This window comes from Taudactylus pleione, unplaced genomic scaffold (assembly GCF_031769625.1).
Source record: "Taudactylus pleione unplaced genomic scaffold, aTauple2 ptg000010l, whole genome shotgun sequence".
NCBI classification, from domain to species: domain Eukaryota; kingdom Metazoa; phylum Chordata; class Amphibia; order Anura; family Myobatrachidae; genus Taudactylus; species Taudactylus pleione.
Window position 1 is genome coordinate 9,440,938 of NW_028284413.1, and position 6,507 is coordinate 9,447,444.

The window sequence follows — 6,507 nt, forward strand, 5'->3', positions numbered from 1 at the left end:
ACCCAAAACACGGAAGGGTGGTTTTGGCAAAACCAATCCAGATCCAAAACACGAAGAAAGATCCAGATCCAAAACCAAAACACAAAACACGAAAAGTGGCCGGTGCACACCCCTAGTAAGCACAGACAACATGGAGGCCTTTGTTATTCCGCTGCCTGCATGCCAACCAGTACCTCCCAGACTACACCCACCTGGGAAACCAGGTCTTGATAATGATCATCCCCATCTGTTGCTAGGCCTTCTTCCAAACCATCCATCCTGGACTTCCTGTCCTAAAAGGGTGAGCAGGGTTCAGAAAAAGGAGCTAGATGTCCCCGTTGACATTTTTTTTTCATCTATAATAGATGATGTGGAGAGATAAGAGCTTCAGATGTTGGAACAGGGGTTCCCACCTATTTGGCTTCCCTCCAGAGAACAGAGCTCAGTTCCTCAGGAAGTGCCTATGCCTGAGCTGATAGGTAGGTAGTCTCTGTTGGTAAACACCCTTCAGAAGATGGCAACCCAAAATAATAACAACTATAAAAATGTGTCCACTGATAACCAGCCTGATCCCTTAACAGCAACATACCCCATATGGCCAACTCATAACTTGACACCCAGTTTGCAGCCTCCTCTTCCTTATGACACTAATCCAGTCGCCATGGTTGATCAATCAGACATGTGTGGTCCACCCAATTTTTGGCCTTCTACATTCTAACATATTCACATATCTAAGAAGTGGACAGTGGGAACAATGGAAATTTGAAGGCCACTAACTAACTCTGTTATTTTTAATGTCCCTGTACAGGTTGGGAAATTCCATTACAGAACAGAAGGTTTGCAAAAGATTATTAAGTCAATTGTTTATTTATTTTTGGAAAGCACGCTTCCTGGTCCCCTTCTGGGATGAAAACAATCCACTTCCAGCAAGCAGGCATGGCTCACAAGAAAGAATTCCCAAGAAAGACACAACGTAAGACTTAAATCTGAAATGTTGCAATTGCTGCTCTGTTCCGCTTGTTCACATATCTCATATGGTTAAGTGGACAGTGGGAACAATGGCAGTTTGAAGGCCACTAACTAACTATGTTTGTTTTTTTATGTCAATGTACAGGTTGGGAAATGCCTTTATAGAAGATTTGCAAAGCATCATTTAAGTCAATTGTGTATTTTTTTCTGGAAAGCACTCTTCCTAGTCCCCTTCTGGGATGAGAAAATCAACTGCCAGCAGCAGCAGCCATGCTCAAGGATTCTTCTGTGTCAAGGACTGATGTAAATGTAGTATATCACATTTTTTTGTAAATGCCTCCTCCCCTCCCCTTCTCCCTCATAAATTTTCTTTTGAATCAAAAACAAAATTTAATTTTCTACCAATCAACCCTTCCTGTCCCTGCCCTACCTTCAACTACATACATACTCCAACTCCCTCAGGCCTCTCTTGAATAATAAAAGTGTTTACTGATGTGCCATGTTTGAAGTTGAACTGCCATGTGTTTGTGCCGCCCACTGCTGCAGCTTAGCTTAGTCAGCCAGCTATCTTGGTGCAAATTTTGGGCCTAAACAAGATGAACAAATCAATATTGTGAGGTTGTCAAAATTGACTGGAAACGAGTGGAAATAAATGTTATTGAGGTTATTAATACTGTATGAACAAAAAAAGGCCAATTTTATGTGATTTTATTTTTTTTTTATTTTTTTTAAGAAAAAATCCAGATCCAAAACCAAAACACGGAGGTGAGGTTTTGGCAAAACCAATCCAGATCCAAAACCAGGGGAGATCCAGATCCAAAACACGGGGGTCGGTGCACATTTCTATTTATAATCCAAAAAATAAATGTTTTACAAATCTAATTTCAACCCATGGGATCTAAAAATAAAGAAATATAATATTATTATTAGCATCTATTTATAGGGCACTACAAAGTTCTGTAGTGCCATACAGCGCAGTAATACTAATAAATAGACTCACCTAGGAGTCCCTCTGCAGAAGGAGTAGGCAGTGAGTGTCTTTATTCACTCAGGGCCTGATTCAGAGATTTATGCATATGAGGGTGGTAACGGGGCAGGGGCGTATCTATAATGGGTGCGGGGCACACGGGCTCCTGGGTCCAGGGGGGCCCCGCACTACACACCCTGCACCCATAGTATTAATACTTACCTCTCCGGAGTCCCACGTTGGTGCGGGGTCAAGCACTGTAAAGACGACTGGAAAATGGTGCATTTGCGCATGCGCAGTACAGGGAAAATGGCCCACCGCAGCCATTTTCCCTGTTACCTGCGCATCCTCTATACACTTTGGGCGCACTCTAGTGCCCAAAGTCTATAACTCTGGCCGCACACAGCTCAGTGCACTGCCGGCCGCCGGACAGAGAGGAGGGGGCCCGTGTCCGAGACTGCACACGGGCCCCCTCCTCTCTAGAAACACCCCTGTAACGGAGAGTTGTTAGTAGAACGCGAGCGTGTATGGCCATTTAAACGTGTGCATAAATTAGCCAATGCAATCTCCTACACAGCATGGGAGCTCTATGTTTGTCAGGAGAGCTGCAGTGTTTGCAACTGGTCAGACTTGCTGCATATGCAATGTGCATCGATGATACTGATGTTTGCGCTGTTGCACGTCGTCAGACGGATATGAAAAGGAAGCAGTGGACGTCCCTATGCTCGGCTGTGCTTTGGAAGGCATTAGCATATTTTAGCAACTGCAATCTGAGGAATGCATTTAAATGTGTTTCTATATAGGCCTTTACATGGATGGAAAATATACACTGGTTTACTACTCTTGTTAACCCCTAGTTGATTATACACAATGTGCTCCCATAGAGATGAAAGAACCTTTTCAAGTGCAGTATATGCTATGCAAGCACATATTATTTAACCAAGCAACATCCAACAAAGCCACACTGCAAAATAAACATAAATGCATATGATTATAACAATCATACTCCTTTTAAACATCAGATGGTAAAGGCCTGTTTATCAAAGTGGCCAGCACCGATAATCATGTGTAAACAACAGTTTTTGTATGTTTAACGCAATTTTAAGTTTGTAACCTACTAATTAATGCCTTAAGGCGTTGATTAAGGGGTCTATTCATCATCACTTAATTTCTACAAAAGCAAGTGAAAATTAACATTTTCACCTGCAAATGTAGAAATGAAGTGTCCGGGCCATTCATCAAGAAGGTAAAGTAGGAGATATCACAGTTATCTCTTGCTTAGTGCTTACCTTTCTCTGCCTGAATAGCCCGCTGCCCCCATACACTAGTATGTGGACATAATTCATCAAGCTACGAAAATACAATATTTTCGGAGCTTGACTGTTGGAACATTCGCCATCTCCAGATGGCGTTCACTCCTGCTACCGGCTCCTTCCCTAAGGGAAGGAGTCCCGGGTTGAGAAGAGGGATCCTTTAGGATCCCTCCACCCCTGCCCGACTTCTTCCGCCGGACATCGTGGCTTTTGTGCGCACATGTGACCTGTAGGTCACGCAGGCACACTTGTCTCACTGCTCCGAAAGGAGCAGTGAAAACATTCACTGCTCTGAAAGGAGCAGTGAAGCGCTTCGGGGAGACAGCTGATTGTCAGATCAGCTGTCTCCATACTGGAGCAATGATGAATTGCTCCTGCGCTTGCGTTGAGTTAGTATGTTAATTATCTGGGTCCGTTTGGTCCCCAATAATTAACATAATGAACAGACCCCTAAAGAGTAAAGCACAATGCTGTCCCCTGGCCCGGATTAAGAGCCACAGGAGCCCAAGACTGAAAATAATCCAGGGCCTATTGTGAGTAGCAGAGGAACTGTGACCAGTGCTGTGTGGGTGTGGCCAGTGCCATATGGGTGTGTACTCTCCATACACTATCAGTCCCAATATCTCACTAAATACTTAAAAGTAGAAAAATTGCATAAAAAGTAGAAATAAAAATAGAAATATAATTTTAACCCTTATGATTTATGGCTGACCAGCTGCGTTCTATCACAATGATGGGCCATGTTTTATCTGGAGGCCTGGGACTGTAGTCTCCATCCCGCCCAATTGATAATCTGACCCTGGCTGTCCCCATACCGTCCAGATCAAACTATCCAGTAGATAAAGTCATCTTCAGATGGCATTAGCTTGTCCTGTCCCATTGAAAGAATTAATGGAGTGCGATGAGGGATCCCTTCACCTCGTCTGGACTCCAAGTCACGCATGCATAGTAATAAGTACAGCTTTGAAACTTTGCTAGGACAGCTGCTTATTGTATAAAATATGAATAACGGCTATAAGGAATAATAGATTTCCTTGAAATTATCACTTTTTTATAATCAATAGATCCCTAAGTGTTCTATGGCACAATAAAATATTTTTTTAAAAATTTAAACTGGATGGCCGTAGTTTCCGTAATGTTTAAGAATTATAACGCCCAGTGTATCTCATTTAAAGGGAATGATACAAAAAAAAAAGTGGGACAGTTTCATCAACAATGGATGACTGATGAACGTGGTTTGCATAAAGGACATACTGTAGTATGGAAATGAAATACTTTATGTGTGCACACTGGATAACATTCTCTCACCTCCAATATAAATTATCACATTATAGTGCACCTATCACCAACAAACAGTGCAGACAGTAATATTCTGGGCTCAACCAGCATTCATGACAGCATTCAATTGGAAGCAATGACAAAGAGCCTCTGCGATATCCCAGATTAGTAATATGATAGGCCTTATGTATAATAGAACACTTACACTTCAGGACTCTGGGCAATTCATTTTTTAAGCAAATTTAAAATGCAATCACTCCTTATCTACACAGAAATAACACGTTCGTTATGAATTAACACTTATAATATATTGACAATGATATCATTATGTTTTTGAAAGCTGCAGCCTCGCTCGTAACACTGTTTAGTGTGAGATCTGCCAGGACTGAGCTGAAGTGGTTAACATAGCCTCTCTGGGATATCTACGTCCTGCATGTTAAATGATGCTGATGTCACTCTGCTAAGAGCATGCACAATTTCTGCCATTAATATGTGACTCATACTATGGCTTGTCTCTGCTATAGCTTACTGTACACAGATAGGGACATTTGAAGCCACTTTTGAAAATATGAAACATGTTTACTATGCACAATAGAATCTCTGTCATCGAGAATGTATTTTATGTGCACTGCACATAAAGGCAACAGGTATTTACCAAGTATTTCAGATGCTATATTTCCATTTAAGTAATACTGTAAGAACAATGGACCTCATTCAGAGTCAGTTGTAAGCGGACGCTCGCTTGTACGCATCCGATGTTTCCAAACCACGCATGCGCATGGTTAGTTGTGCGCATGTGTGTATGAGGCTTTGCGATCCAAAATGCTGTAGATCGTACGGCTTACGAGCAGAAAGTGGCTTCTGAGAGTTGATTGACATGAAAGGCCGTTTGTGGGTGTTGACGGGGGTGGTGGTCTGAAAATGCAGGCGTGCCTCAGCGTTTTGAGGGCGTTTTAGGGGCGTACATAATTTACCTGCTACGACCGACATAGAAGGCCGGAAGTAGTAAAACGTCACTCTGCGAGCAGGTTCGAGGCCTGGCTGATCGTACAGCTTGAGGTTGGGTACTTGCTCCCGCAAGCCCCAGATTACAATCGATACTATCGAATGTTATTGATGTTAGGATTGATGTTTCTATTTTGAGCCACACAATGCAAGCAGCTAATAATCGATTGATGAAGCTAATAACACTGCTAATTGGCTTGTAATTGATTCAGCTGCGTTAGCATTAGTGAATAATAAGAATAAATAAATGTCATGGGGATGGCTTATTCTATGCGTTTTTTTGTTAATTTTAACATGCATTTAACAATAACACAACATTATTATTCCAAAATCCGGGTTTAAAATCTTTTTTATTTACAAACACACTACCAGTAAAACATCAGCAAGAACTAAATGACATTTGAACAATACAACACAAGCGGCCGCAACCATCAGAAGAAAATTAACATACAGCGACTGACAACGATTGACTCGATCGCTAGCTGCTATCACTCGCTAGCTAGAGGAGGTGCATTGTTCACGTATGGGCGTCACTTTGGTTGCGATTGACCGGCCGTGCGATTGCTTCCTTTTTCAGTTTCTCGGTCGTTAGGCATATGACCGAGCGGCCGCTTGCGACCGACTCTGAATGAGGTCCAACGTCTCTTCTGCAAATAAAATTATGGGGGTTGTAGTCCTAACAATAGTATTTGTTTCTAAAAAGAAAGAAAATAATGTAGATAGCTGACCTAGTAGTAACTCCATACTAAATAAAGCACTGATATTTCACTGTGCAAAGGATGAAGGGAGGAATAATCCCAGATGTGTTAACCAGTTCAAAATTAGACCAGACCTCTAGCTCAGGAAGGTTACAGTACTAGTGATAACCCGATGTAATGAGCAGTATAGCGGGTTACTCCCATTTTAAAATGGACTGTGACTAGTTTTGGATACCTGGTGGGTTCTCCATGTGACAAGATACAAACTGCCCTATTTCCTCTCAACAGGATGCAGTCA